Below are 16,187 nucleotides of genomic sequence, written 5' to 3'. Positions count from 1 at the left end.
AGTAAAAAACCAAACTTATATTCAAATTAAAAAAGTGCATTACACAAAAAAAGAATAATACTTCTTATGAATTATGTAGTAAAAAACAATTTTTGCATACAGACACATTACACGCTGTACAAATATTCGTAGTTCGAGTTTCTGATTTATTTTGTGAACATCTAAAGCACCTTCTCCTAGTAGGTATTTGTTGTGGCAAATGGTCTCCAACGTTGATCATCTATTTCTGTCGTTAAGATATTCTGCCAAAACGGCTACTTATTCGTCTTTTTACATTTTCTATTCCATCTTCCTAATTCAATTAGCTGTCCTACTAGTGGCACCAGAAAATTCAAAATTGAAAATTTTTTAATCGGCGAGATCTACTCCTTTGACTAATTTAAACTCTCAGTCCTCGCCTTTACAAAAGTTTGTTTCAAACAAGAAACCACTTGTAGCATGTTGTAGTATGTTGTTGATGTATTACCATTCCTTTCAGGATGATTATTGTAGGACTTAGTGAGCAGAAATAAACAGCGATCTCTTAAAATAGCTTTTTTATGAGGGGATTCGAAAGGAATTCGTTTTGTGACGAGTAGTGTGAGATATCAGAACTTGTGGCTGAAAGTCCTGAGGAGATGGTTTGACCGCTCATCCACAGAAATCTTTCGTGCGGCAGTTTCTAAAGCTACAAATTCCATTTGGATTGCCAACCTTCGAAAGGAGACAGCGCAATAAGAAGAAGAAGTGTGAGATAGATGGTACTTTTTTATAGTAACCATAGTATAACCAATCACTGTCATCATTTGGTATATATCAGTTTTTTTCGTCTTTAATTTTATATTTCTGTTTTTTGGTGTGTATTCTTTGGTTTGTTTATTAATATTTAATATTGTTCTCCCATTTTTCTGGGTAGGAATTTCTTGTTTCGGACAAAACTTTGTATTTGGTATATTCCATTGTATAGTTAATTTAATCCTTTAAAACTCATCTTTAGATATTTCCGCGTTATCAGAACTTTCTTCGTCGAAAGCAGTGATCATTACATCCACACCTCCACACTGTCAGGAGTATTCTCAGATACTTCTTTCGAATCTACATAAGATAGAATCGTCACCAGGTACATAATCAGACTCTGAGATAACATAAGATTCTTTTTTGGGAAATATACTGGGATGGCAAATTTGCAGCATAAGTCCACTGCTGAACATCGGCCTCTTCCTCGTGTTTCCAACTCTATCTGTCTTCGCCAATCTCATCCAGTTTTATTTTTTCTTCCTAAATCGTCAGCCCATCGTGTAGGTGGCCAACCGACGCTACTCTTGTATTTCCTTGGTCTCCATTCCAATAACCTCTTTGTCAATCGCCTATCCGTCATTCTAGCTATGTGTCCTGTCCATCTCCATTGTCCTGTCCAAGTCTGGCTATCCATTTGATGATGTCAGTCACCTTTGTTCTGCTCCTGGCCTTTTCGTTTTTTATTTTATCTCTTCGAGTTACTCCTAACATGGACCGCTCCATTCTTCTCTGTGTTACTCTTAGTTTGGTAGCCGAGACTGTTGTTAGACACTGGGAGGACGCATTGATCAAATATTTTCTCTTCAGGTATATGGGCAGCATAATTTTAAAAGTTTTCTCAGTTTTCCTAATGCTGCCCGATTCTTATATAAGACCGATTCTTCTCTTTAGTTCATGGGTTTGTTTATCCCTGCCATTCATAATTTCATTTCCTAGGTATTTTAGATTTATATTTATCTACCAGTTTTACTTCTTTCCTACCAATACTGATGTTCTGCTTGGGAACCAACTATGTCATAATTTTTGTTTTCAAGATGTTTATATTTAAACCTACATTTTCTGTAACAACAACGAGTTCCTGTACCATCTCTCTTGCCATTCTTAAGTCCTCAGCTATTATGACAATATCATCAGCGAAACAAACTGTTTAGATATTTTTCATCTATTTTTGTTCCCTTGGTCAGCCAATCTAAATCCCTTAAAAATCATGTTCCAGCACAGTATTAAAAAGTTTAGGTGACATTGGATCTCTTTGCCTAACTTCACGCTCTATTTTTATGCAATAACTATTAGTATGTTATTTAAGTCATCGTCGAGTCGTCTAGGGGTGGGATACTTATATTTATATCATCTGAAGATGTGTCGTGTTCTACCAGTTTCTTTTTAGCTATTTTCCTAACACAACTTAAACTTGCTACCACAACATCCATTTTGCTGCTACAAGGCCTTGCATCGTCAGTTGGCTTTTTCTTTCCATCGAACTAAACTTTTATTTAAATTTTATATTTTCCAATTTTCGATACGCTTGACTCGTCGAGTTGATTTTTATTTGCAGTTGTAGTCAAAATTTTGGCTGTTCTCGATTTTCAACCTCTTGTGCGTTGTCGTTTTTTAAGAACAGGAATCTGAAGTATGTGTTGTCGTAAAACTGGTTGTCCATTTGCCCTTCATCGGCATTTTCCTGGTCACAAAGCCGGTTTATCTGGCTTTCATGTCCAACGAGTACTTCTTTACTGTGCTTCTACTAGAAAATCCTCTTCGAAAAATATATCTATTTACTGGAAAGATAGCCGTTTGTAGAAATCCATTGATTATCCTTTCGACAGTTTGTATCTTTGAGTAAGCTTTACCAAGGAAGTTACTGACGTCAAAATGAGATATTAGGCAATTATTTTGCCTTAAAAATGGACGAATTTCTTCACTGTATCTTGCATCTTGTGTGAAGTGTGAGGCGGTAAGCACAATAAGACGTGGTATTCACTAGCAGCTATAATAACATCTAGGTTTTTCGTATGCTAGTGATGCCTGTCCAAAATCAAAAGTATAGGGTTTTCGGTACTTGGTTCTACATAATTGATGAAGTAATTAAACCATTGCGTGAAAATGTCGGTTTGAATCCACCCTAATAGATGGAAGCCAAAAATACTTCTAGGTAGAGCTCCCTTCTTTAACAATTCGCTGGCATTTCTGCGAAGAAATATAAGCAAAGGGACACATAATTCCTACTTGCGCTGATACACAAAACGCATTTAATTAGAGACCCTTGCTCTGCGGATGTCAGAGCTCCTAATTGCTTCTTTTCCCTTTTTGAAAAAAAAAAATTCTGGATTATTTGATTGAACTATGCTAAGACCACTTTCGTCGACATTAAATATTTGATTAGTTGAAAAGTTTTTTTCGTCCATTTCTTTTTCTAACAAATAAAAGAACTCGCAAACGTTTTTCTTGTTAAAACCCAGTGCCCGTGAAACCGAAGTTTTCGTAGGCTTTTGTAGATTTAGCACCTCCTTATGCCCTAATCTATAACATTTTAGCTAGTTATTTCCAGCGGTTTTTTTAAGTAATGAGAAGGAATTTAAAATTTTATATCTCCTGGCTAACTGGAATGCACGATTAAAGACATCCCGTCTGGTTAATCAATAATTGGTTTTCTTCATTTATATATAATGTTTCACTAGCTCCTTTTCCTGATAAGATGGCAAAATAAGTTTTCAATCCTAGTTTTGTTTGGCATACCTGACCAGCAGCACCATTTTTTCTTCTTCTTCTTAGAGTGCCATATCCCTACGGAACGTCGGCGACTACCATACTTACAAAGCCTAAAAAGGGAGGCACGTGGCATATTGGATGTTATGCATGCCTTCAAGTAACCAATTTTTTGTTTCTAACTGCTACCACTGCTTTTTTCATCTCTTCCACATTCCACTTATTCCGTTGTGGTGAAGTAGTTGTTGCATTATTTTCATTTTGTTAATCGTTCAAGGCGTTTCTAAAATAGAAACCAATTTTAGGATTTAAATTTTTAGTCGGGTAATATGAAATATTGTTTCATAATTGTCCCCTATATTAATTTGGAGGATAATACATACATCATTCATCTACTTCATTAAACAATAATATTAAGTAAAATCACTCAAAAGTGTTCGAAATTAAACTTTTAACATACTTGATTATTACCATTATGTGCACCATAATTACATCAACTGTCAGGACAACCAAACGCTTCACGGCCATAAAATAAACAATCTTGTGGATGAACTTTTAACTAATTAAAATGATATTAAAAGCAACTGGGCGTAAATGGCATTAGTATTAATGACGAAAATATGGTATTGCATATTACCGGATATATTTCATAATCCCCGACTTTACTCAACATATTGTTAAAGCAAAATTTATCAGAAGTAGTTGTTAGATACCTGTATCACCGTTATAAGAAAATCGTTAGTTCGCTGGTCTATAATGCCAAATCTGTAGTTTTTGGACGTGTACGAACTCATCACTTTATAGCCCCCCATCAAATATTAGACCCTACGAGATAAAGTAAACTAATCACCGGCATCCTTTGAAGATAGGCAAACTCATCACCGCAGATAGATAAACTCATCACCAGAAAAGCGCTGGTTCTAATGCTGAAGAGTGTTTGTTACCTGTTACACTTCTCGTTTATGTGGTAATTTATTAAATTCAGATATTAATCTAAACAAATTGCTTTAAAATATATATTAATATCAAGTTTTTTACGGTTTGGTCCTATTAGACGTATCTGCAAATCTAAACGGTTTTAAGATCTGAAAATTTAGTTGTCTAGGTTTTCGATAGTGAACTTAATAATGAAAATATTTATAAGCTTGTGCTGTTTTTGTTTATATCGGAAATAGTCTCTAACATATTTACTAATTAGAAATCTATTTATTATGACAGAATAAATAAAAATGTTTAAGTACAGTTTCCTGGCCTTTAATAAACGGCTAAAACCTTCTTGATGAAACATTATCCTGTGAAAACAGCAAGAAAATTTAAAAGTTAAAAAGTCTTAAAAACTTTAAATATGGAACTGAATTTAAAATTGTTCGCCAATATGAAAATAAAGAAAACTATGAAAATTTGAAACATTACAAACTCTATGGGGGTAGGCAAAAGAAAAAAAATAATATAAATATGTTTATATATATATATATATATATATATATATATATATATATATATATATATATATAATATTAGTCACTTAACTATCTTTCATATAGAAAAAATAGCAAGTGTCATCAAAATAGCAAGAGATAAGTCACCATTCGGCAGAAGAAATATCGGACTACCGGAAAAATACGAAGTGACAGCCTCCCATAGAGGTATTAATCCGAAAATGAACAAGCAGAATTTTTTATAAAGATAAAGAAGAAGAACTCTCTTTGATCTGATTAGTAGATTAAAATAATATTTAAAGTAAAACAATATTTACATATATTTTATTAACCATAACCTCTAATATAAAATAACATACTATGAAAATGAAATAAATACTTCATAATAGGGATTATTGATGTCTTTAAAAAACCAAAGAGAAAGTTCAATACCTGTATACCAGAGATAAGAGATTCCATAAAATTTACTATTTCCGTAGGGTCATTAAGTCAGGTAAACAAAAAACGATATCAAAATGATCTTTTCTTTTGTTATTATTTCGAAAGTCCTGGTGAAATATATAAAAAATGCCTTCCATTAAATTTAAATTAAAACTGAATATTTCTGAAGAAAGTGGGAGAGAAAATATATTGATAAAAGTATGGATATTTTTTACTATTACTAATTTTGCTTTCATACAGATAACATTAGTTCAAGTGTTGAAGTTTATAGTGTTCAAGTGAATTTTCTTCGTCACAATCAATATCTGACTTTTCAAAATGAGTAAATCCCACCAATCTATATCAACGTTGATTAGAAACATGGATGCTTTGAAAAGTATACTCAAACAAAATTACGAAGAAACCGACAGTTTAGACGACAAAGTGGCCTATATAAATTACTTTCAAGCAATGCAGAAAATTCTCAGAGCAAGAACAAAAACGAAAAAAGATTGCTCTGATAACATGGATAGAACGGCGAGAAGAATCGATAAATGCCTTCAAAAACTACTAAGACAGAATATGAGGTGTAGAATTCTTAGTAGGTTAAGCAATAATCTTAAGTTTACACATCATTACAATGGCACACGAATTGCAGTTCTGGCACTTTTGGAAGTACAAAAAAGTTATAATGGAGAAGATGAGTATTGCAATAACAGTTAAAAATGCTGTGTTGTGAATTAAACTGTAGAAGTGTTGTTTAAACTGTGTCAACAAAGAAAACTATGTAAGTAGAACATGCAATAAAATGTAATCTGTGAATATTTTAATAGGTAAGCTTAGATCTTAACTTTAATTCTTAACATAAACTTTACTAAGTTAAATCATATGTTTTATTGATATTCTCGATTCTATTTGTGTTTTTCTGTACTTTAATATTTATTATTCTGCATTATTCTTATATTAACTGCATTTTGCTAATATCTTTGTTTTATCTTTGTTTTTTTTTAATTTTTATTTTATATTTTTTAGTCTTAGCATTTATTTTTTCTTTCTTTGGTATTCCTTGCTACTAAATCTTTTTCGTTGTCCAGCCCCTTCTAGGGTTTCGTCTGCCCCTGGGTCTCTATATGATTGTCCCAGTATTGCTCATGTTTTCTTTCTTTAATTCTTCTTTAATTTGTTGTCATTTTTTATTTTGCTCCTGGTATATTGGAGCCTAGCATTGTTCCCATTATTTTTTCTTTCAAATTTCAGAAACCTATCTCGTTCTTTGATTAAATGTTACTTTTTGCATTCCATATTTAACAACAGGTTTTATTACGATCTGATTTATTTTTTTTTACTTAACGTCTTGTATCACAGCAGATTTTTCTCCATTATAATGCTTCCATTCCTTTCAAAATTGTTTCGCCTGTTCATCATTTTCGGATTTTCCTATGCTAACTACCATGTAGTGGAAGGTTAATACTGTTTAAATTTTTTATTTCCGTGTAGTAAGTATTTGTGTGTTGCTCTATTGTCTTTTCCTTTTGTAATGTGTCTTGTTTTGAACTGGTTTATCTCTGGACCTTTTCCCTGTGCTTCTTTATGTATATTTTAAATGACTCTTATAAGTGCCATCTTTGTCTTTGCTATTGCGTCAGAACCATCTGCATATGCAGTATTATTTGAGACTGATTTGTTCATCAGATTTATTTTCTTTACTATTGTTTTTAAAACTAGATTAAATAGTGTCAGTGAGAAAGAATCTTATTATTTCAGGCACTGTTTACTTTAATTAATCTTCTAGTTGTTCCGTTAAATCTTATTTTTCCTGTGACAATCCTTGTACTCAGTATTTTTCCTGGGGTCCCGAGATGCTCTATTTTTTCCATCATTTTCGTCAGATTGGTTACATCTTTAATATTTGTTATATATTTAATATTATAGTATTTTACAGGGTGTCATTTTTACAAAAAAATAGTCATACATTATACCACGATTTTTGGGAATAAAAATACATAGTCGTTTTGGTACAACTACCTATATGCAAAAGTACACCCAGAAAAATTTACAGACTGTTGAAAGTTACAAAATAAACCCGATTTTTTTATACTGCTTTAAAACGGTTTAAATTTTTTTTATAGAAATTTGTATTATGTGTTAGCATGCCATGGCCAAAAAATCCGAACTGGAGAACAATCGTTTTTCCGATTTTTTTAGATTTTTGAGGGGTCTCCAAACCGTCGCCCCTCCCCCCAACTTTTTTTGTAGTATAATATTGGATTAAAACGGGACGGCCGGCAGTAGAATGATATATCTATTTTACAAATTTTGGTTTTCTGGTATTTGTTTTTAAAATTATTAGTTTAGATATATTTAGAAGATAGTCCTTTTAAATGTAATATTACATTTTTAAAAATATTAAGTTTATTAATTACTTACAAATAGGAACAGAAAATATATTAATTTAAATAAAAAGTGTTCAAAGTGACCTCCCTTTTCCTGTATACAGGCTTTACATCGTTCCAATAATGAATACCACATATTTTGAAAAATAAAATATTTGTCGAAATATATTAGCAGATTCTAAAATTCGGTTTATTGCTAAATTTAAATTTAAATTTAAATTGGTATTCTTCCATTCCATAAAAACTGTAATTGTTCATTTTTAATTTAATTAATTCAAACACAATTTTTGTTCACATTAACAGTCAAATTACTATCAAGCTAGATAACACAGCAACAATTTGCCTACTCGAATAATACACTGATATATCTGTACAATTGTATTATTTTAGCTTGACAGTTAAATGTGGCTGTATCTTCTAAATTAATGATTTTACATACAAATACCACAGACAAACAAGTTGTAAAATAGTTATTTCATTCTATTGACGTCCCGTTTTTAATCCATAATTATACTCCAGAAAAATTGACGGGGAGGGAAGGTTTGGAGATCCCCTAAAATCTAGAAAAATGGGGAAAAATTTTTTTCGCTACTTCGGTTTTATTGGCTATAGTATGCTTACATATATTTTCATAGAAAAAATTTAAATACGTTTTGGAGCAATATTAAAAATTCGGTTTTATTTTGTAGATTTAACACCCCGTTACTTTTTTTGGGTGCCCTTTTATATATAGGTAAGTTAGATCAAATCTACTTTCAAATCGATTTTCATCCCTAAAAATCGTGCTTTAAGTTATGACCAATCTTTTTTTCACAACTTGTATATTTGAAACCTATTAATATTACGTGAATTTCTCGGTTGTATTCTCTTGCTTATTGATATTTCTACGTCAATACAATTTTCTAATTGTATTTTTCTAGTTAACCTTTTATAATTTCTATTACTTTGTATGAGATCATAAAATCTCGTAAGAATTAAATCATTATTTACTTAAATTATGCACACGGTTTTTACATTTTTTGCCCCAATTTGTGAAAATTTTTTTTATATAATTATTTACCTAATCTAATTAGTTGGTAGACCACTTATTACATTTTTCCTACACGTGTATATATATATATATATATATATATATATATATATATATATATATATATATATATATTTATATATATATTTAGGGATTCTACAGTATTCACTGCCTTCCCTCGCTCAACCGTTTCCATCTCTCTCTGTTGTTCCATTCTCCATCGTTTAGTCCTCTCTTACTCATGGCGTCGTCTACTTCGTTCCTCCAGGATTTTCGGGGTCGTCCTCTTTTCCTCCTTCCTATGGGGCTCCATTCGGATATTCTCTTTATCCATCTGCTGTCGCTAGTTCTTCTTACATGTCCATACCACTTTAGTCTTTTTTGTTCTATATATGTTAGTATGTCTGTTTCTATTGATGTTCTTTGCTTGTTTAGAATGTTTATATTGATGTTTTTCATGTATTCTCCTTATTTCTCTTGGTGTTTTTGTAATTGTTTTTTTTTTCGGATTCCTCTGTCTTCTAATAATCTATATTGCTATGCTCTTGTTCTGCGTTTTTATATAGTTTATACATACATTTTTTGTATATATTATAGTTATAGTTAGAGATAATAATCGCTATAAAAAATAACTGTTTAGTAATAATACAGTTTTAAATAAAATATAATATACACACACCCCAACTTATATGGAATCACGGTAATTTTAATAAAAATTGATCAGAGGAAGAGCTTTTTCGCTCAAATAACAAAACTGAGGTCTGGCCTAGGTAATCACTAAAGACACATCAGACAAAAACTTCACGCTTAGATTTATTTAGCGGAAGACGAAGGTTCCCGAACAATCAAAGTAAGATGAAATCGATTGCCTAGAATGGTATGTTGAGCATCAAAACTGAACAAAAAAATTAAGTAAACGTAGTTTAAATGAATATTTGTGTTCCAATTAATACTTGTTTCCAAAAATACTGAGTGATTCCATATACATTTGGGTTTGTATATTAAAACTAATGTACTAAACAATGTACTGCATAATTAATAATAGTAAACTAGTGTACTGTAATAATTATTCTTGGTGTATTATGTATTATTGCAAAATTTTTGGGTGTTTTAATAAATATGCTACTTTTAAACTTATCCAGATTTGATTTTTATTCCTTACAAATAATATAATTAGCACTTTAAGTTAACACAATAAAATTATGATATAATTTCACTCTTCCTGTCTTTTGCTGTTGTTCTCAATCTGCAGTGATTTTCTTCGAAATATATATATATATATATATATATATATATATATATATATATATATATATATATATATATTTATATATATATATATATATATATATATATGTATATATATATATATATATATATATATATATATATATATATATATATATATATATATATATATATATACACTTGAGTGCAAAAGAATCGACTCAAAAGCAATATTTGAGATTACACTTTCTGTTTTAATGTAAGAAGTAAGAAAATAAGAAGATGTAATATGCAAACAATAAATTTATTATTGAACTTACAAAAACTGCTATTGCATTATTTGGAAGAAACATTATAAAAACAATATGCAATATGAACAGAGTTTCCAGATATTCATCATTGGAACTAACGCAAGAAAGACGTTATGAACAGAGAAATCATCAATAACAAAATGAATTTTTTTATTTTTCAGTATTTGATATTACCACCACTACTCCTAATTACATTTTCCTATCGATTTGGCATGGATCGGATGACTTTTCTAATAAATTCTTGAGGCATTGCTTCCCATTCATCATTAAGCGCAGCTCTCAATTCTGTTATCCTCCTTGGTGCATGATTCCTGTCCCGGACCCTTTGTTTAAGCTCATCCCAAACATGCTCTATTGGATTTATGTGCGGGCTTAATGCAGGCTAATTTATTGTGGGTATACTGATCTGTCAGATAGGTGGTGGTGACTCGTGCGGTATGACATCATGCATTATCGTGCATTAAAATAAAGGAATTACCAATAAATCCCGCGTATGGAACCACATGTTCCTACAAAATGTCTCTAATGTAACAATCCGCCGTTAAACCGCCTTCACGTCCTCTACCAGGCACGAAAACTAACTCAGTTTTCCCATCCATGGAAATGCCTGCCCAAAACATACAACAAAAACAAAACATATGACATAATTTCTCGTATACAAAATTGAGCAAATCGCCCTTTTGGCCTTCTATAGACTCGACGCCTCTTGTCGTTGCATTGTAGACAGATCCTGCTTTGGAGAATAATACCTGACTCCATTGATAGTCGTCCCAATCCAGATGTTCGCGAGCAAATTCTAATGGCCATTGCTTCTCAGCTGCAGTTAGCTTGGGGCCCGTAGGTGCCCTTTTTGGTATTAGGTTGGCTGCATTCAGTCTCCTTCTGACTGTCCAAACGCTGGTAACCAAACCTCGAACCTCTCTAAGCTCTTCTTTGAGATTAGTACCAGTCAAATGTCAATTTCTCAGAGATTTCGATACAAGAAATCGATCAACTCTCTCTGTTATTATTTGTTTACTGCCTCGTCCTTTTCGGTGGACAGTCACTAGTATCGTGGTACCGACGATATACTCAGGACACAGCAGATTGACTTAAATTTAGTCGATTTGCCACGGTCCTCTGGCTCAGGCCATCAATGATGTCAAATTTACGCGGATGACGTAACAACAAAAGATGTAAAGTGCATTTAAAAATACAATTCGAGAAGTTTTAAAACTTTTTTCGTTCTTCAATAGGATGCAAAATTAGGTATTTATTCCTTTATTAACAATATACTATATATGTTGTAACTGAAAATTTTATTACCTGTTATTTGTTGTCCTTGATCGGATATTTTGAAATCGTAAATATTGTAATAAATATTATAAAACTTTGTTCGTGTTTCTCTTTTGCGAAGCAAACTAATCGACATAATTGGTTTTATTAGTAGTGGTTCAGAGGATTCTACCTAATTTACATCAATAAAAAAATCATCAGTTTATTTATTAAGATTAGAAGCGAAGATTACTATGTAAATTAATACCCTGATTTATTTCATAATATACTAATTTAATGGCAGAGTATTGATTTGGTAGATTTTTGTTATAGTTTTTTATTTAATTTGTACGCATGAGCTTGTCTCTATTTTAAAATTATTGCCGAATCTAAGTAAGGGTAAAGAAGGCGATTTCAGCAAGGAATTCTCAATCCCGTCTCATAAAAACTGTTTGGTTACGCTTATATCTCATTTATATCACAGTTATAAATTCAAGACGAAGGCCCCAACATTGATTTAACGATCCTGGTATATGGGATTTATAATGATGGTAAATTTTGGGATACCGGTTTTAAGGCTTACAATATATATGTCCCACCATCAGGCCACAGTACGCTAGTTTTAAATATATTAAAAACTACCAGCTAAAACAACATAAAACAAACAATGAACAACTTTAGCACAATAAAATGATAATAACTAATAGCAAAGTAAGCAAGCTATGCCATTAATTATTGAGAGTGAGATTGACAGAAATAAATATTACATTGGGACATTAGTGCCATTGGATGTAACCAATCTGATGGAAACTGCACCATATAGTCAGTGTAATTAGTAGATATATTATAGGGGCATTATGTTTAAATTGAATTATACAACAAAACGTTTTGTTGTAACTATAATTCAATTTAGACATAATACCCCGGTTATTGGTTTTTTTATAAACTTTTAAAAGCACATTTTGGCATAGATTAGATTTTGATCTTTAAGCTTGTGAAAATTTCAAATAAATCTATGTAGGTATATAAAAAGAATTCTGACCAGAAAACCGTCATATCCTGAACTAATACTGAAGATGGCTCTAATAATTAAAATTTATTACAAAAATAATTAAGAATCCAATTTTATTCAAGGCTATTTCGTTAAAAGGTTATTAGTGATATTAGTTATTAGTAAAGAACAAAATATAGTAAAAAAGTAATATTTCTATACGCCAAAACACCAGCAAATAAATTCAGTCGCTCAGAAGCAGAGTGGCCCAACCGATTTTTTTGTATAATTCAGATAGATAGTGCAATAGGTGGCATTTTATCATAGCTTTTATTTCAAAGTGGCTCAACTAATATTTCACTCTATACTAAGAGATGGCGTGAGCTGTACAGTTAGGCTACATATGATTTAGTAACGGAAATGTGCAAAAGTTACAGTTGGGCCAGTGTGCAGTATGATATTTTAAACATTCTCACTCTTGCCTTGTGTATTTGTATCACTCTTGTCTAGCGTTCATTCGTTTTTCACAGTACTATCAGCCTTTTATACGGTTTATGTTTGTGCAATCTTGTGTAACGATAAGTAAATTATTGTATTTTATATTAATAGTGATCATACATATCTCGGCTCAAAAATTTTATTTACGATTCTAAATTTTTTAAGATTATAACCTTAACTTTATAGCCATAAAATGAAGAAACGAGGCTCGTTTTCTAAGCGATGCTGCAATAACTATAGGTTAATCTTTACCTTCAAGAGAATTGATTACTTGAATTAATGAATAGAGAATATTTTTGTTATAATTTGGAAATGCCATTGTCGGATACATCCAGTACTCGTGAACCCAGCGGATTTGAAACAGATTCTGGCTCTGATTTCCATTCAGCATCTGATTATGAGTCTTCTACAACTAGGGAATGTTTCAAAGAAGATGGACTTGTGTAACCTGGATCAAGTAGATTTAAAAAACGTAAGAAAAATGAGTCAGTTTGGAAAAGATATAAGTCTAAGTTGGAAATAAATTCAGGAAAATTATATTTCAGTTCTCGTTTTAGAATTGTGTCTGAGAAACAATGTTTTCACGGAGTTTGTAGCTGTTCACGAAAGTGTTTTTTGTTATCTTTTAAAGAACGAAAAACTATTTTCCCAAGTTTTTACAACTTATCTGATTTTAATTTACAGACTGCTTACATTGTAGCGTTATAACTGCTACATTGCCTGCTTTCTTTCTTATGTTAATATATTTCGTTAATTCTATTCTCCAATTTCCATATCTTCTGTCATAATTCATATTCTTCTATATCCTCCATTGTATCTCTTATTTTTCTATATATTTTCTCAGATATAGATTGTATCAGAATTATGTCGTTACTTAATTGATTCATTATTCTCTTTTCATTTTTACTGGTATTTGGTATAAAAACCAGTTGGCGTCCAAATCTATCTTCTTTATATATATATATATATATATATATATATATATATATATATATATATATATATATATATATATATTTCAGTATCTACCTTTCCTATTTTCTTAATAATCATCATTTTTATCTTTTACTCAAGTTTCTAAAGAATGAATTTTATTTTCATCTCTATTTCTGTTACTTTGGAACGAGAGGTGCCATCTTTATTCTCTGTTTAGTTTAATGCTAGTGACAAAGACTCTTTTTGTTGACATTTCCCCCTTCCCGTTCGATACAATAGTCGATATAATGGCTTTTATTTCTAAAAATGTCGATTTTCTTCATGACTTCTGTAAAAGTATAATAACCAATTGTTGTGTCGTCTCCTGAATTAGGAGTCAACCTCCGGGATACATTTCTCAGGTGCGGGTCAAATTATATTAACATCCAGAAGACCAACCGGCCTGAGAATGGCACTATCATTCCGATAGGAGAGTTGACTCCAGGGCAAGAAAATCCACAACTAACAACATGGCTTGCTAACAACCATAGCAGAAAAGACCAGGATAAAACCTAGGATTTGGTGACAAGCATTTTTCCTTACTATAATGTAACACTGTAGCAAAAAGTCGAATAATTTTTATTTAAATTCAATATAATATTTAAACATGTACTTTTCTGCCCTTTTTGTTTAATATTTTAATAAACATGTGTTAATTTAACTGTGTATTGTTTCTTCTTTTTACTTGTTTGCGTGTGTTGCTCCAGAGTAGGCCATATTCACGGCCTGAGTGACCTAGCCAGGGAGTGTTTCGTATAACGTCTAATGTAGCAATTTTGCAATTGATACATTAGGGGTTATGACGTTAAAAATTGGTCCCAACGGGAAACCATTTGTCGCTCCAACGTTGTTAGTGATGTTAGTCAGGTTGTAGCAGCAAACTAAGGTTGGCAGTTACAAGTTGACAACAGCAGCTCAACGTTGGGATGTTACAAATTGAGCCTCGAAATGTTACAAATTGGCGCCCAACGTGGCGCCCAACATGTGTATTGTTTCTTCTTTTTACTTGTTTGCGTGTGTTGCTCCAGAGTAGGCCATATTCACGTCCTGAGTGAGCTAGCCAGGGAGTGTTTCGTATAACGTCTAATGTAGCAATTTTGCAATTGATACATTAGGGGTTATGACGTTAAAAATTGGTCCCAACGGGAAACGATTTGTCGCTCCAACGTTGTTAGTGATGTTAGTCAGGTTGTAGCAGCAAACTAAGGTTGGCGGTTACAAGTTGACAACAGCAGCTCAACGTTGGGATGTTACAAATTGAGCCTCGAAGGGTTACAAATTGGCGCACCAACATAATATACTCTGAGTAATGCATACGTTCTTGTATTTAGTTGAAACAATACTTTTATATTTTCTTGCTATTATTATCTTTAACATTTTTCTTCCTATTTTCAGTAGTAAATTTATTAAATTTCAGTAAAAATATCTATTTTCTATGTTACTTACTTTTTTATCTAATTTTTACTGATTTTTTGAAGTTTTTTTTTTTTGATCACCAACCTTTTTTGTCTGCTGGTTATCATTAACCTTGACAAGTTCATGTGTGCTTGGGTAGTGTTAAAACTTAATTAAATATAAAATAGTAGTTTTATATTATTTTCGTAAATTTAATTATCTTTATCTTTAAAGTTGATTTGGTTACTTGTTGGTTTACATAAATTATTTTTTTAAATAATCTTACAAAATGGCTACCATCAACCCTAAGCATTTGAAAGCTGATGAGTTAACCTATGAGTTAATTATTAGAGATCTTGAGGTTCCTTCTACTGTCGATGAGAAAAGAAAAGTCCTTAGTGGAATTTTGTCTCAGGAAGCATCAGCCAGAAGCTTCTCTGAAACAGTTGTCCCTCTTGAATTTGAGCAAGACCATAATCAGGCCTTGGCTACTCTTGCTGATTTATCTAGTATCATCGATGAATTTTCAGGTAGTAAGTCTGATTATAGGTACAAATGTATTTGTTCTCGTTTAACTCATTTGTCTGGCTGTGTATCTCGTCTGAAGACCACTTCTTCAACGCAGGAAACAGTCAAAAGACAGTTACGGAGTAAATTATTGTCAATTGAGGGTGTGCTTGTGGAAAAACTTAATCTTCCTTCAGAATCTACTCCAGTTAGGGTAGAACCACATACTGCATCTTCAGTAGTGAAGTCTGTGCCCATTTATAA

General features: G+C 31.8%; 1 protein-coding gene across 2 annotated transcripts in view; it reads right to left on the bottom strand.

Annotated features, from left to right (window-relative positions):
• The window catches only part of LOC140440250 (uncharacterized), a 51,844-nt gene that overhangs the window by 15,661 nt on the left and 19,996 nt on the right, over window positions 1–16,187 (bottom strand). The window lies entirely within an intron of this gene.

This window comes from Diabrotica undecimpunctata, chromosome 1 (genome assembly GCF_040954645.1).
Source record: "Diabrotica undecimpunctata isolate CICGRU chromosome 1, icDiaUnde3, whole genome shotgun sequence".
Taxonomy (NCBI): domain Eukaryota; kingdom Metazoa; phylum Arthropoda; class Insecta; order Coleoptera; family Chrysomelidae; genus Diabrotica; species Diabrotica undecimpunctata.
Note: the sequence above shows the minus strand (reverse complement) of the source record. Positions and strands in the feature narration are given on the sequence as shown.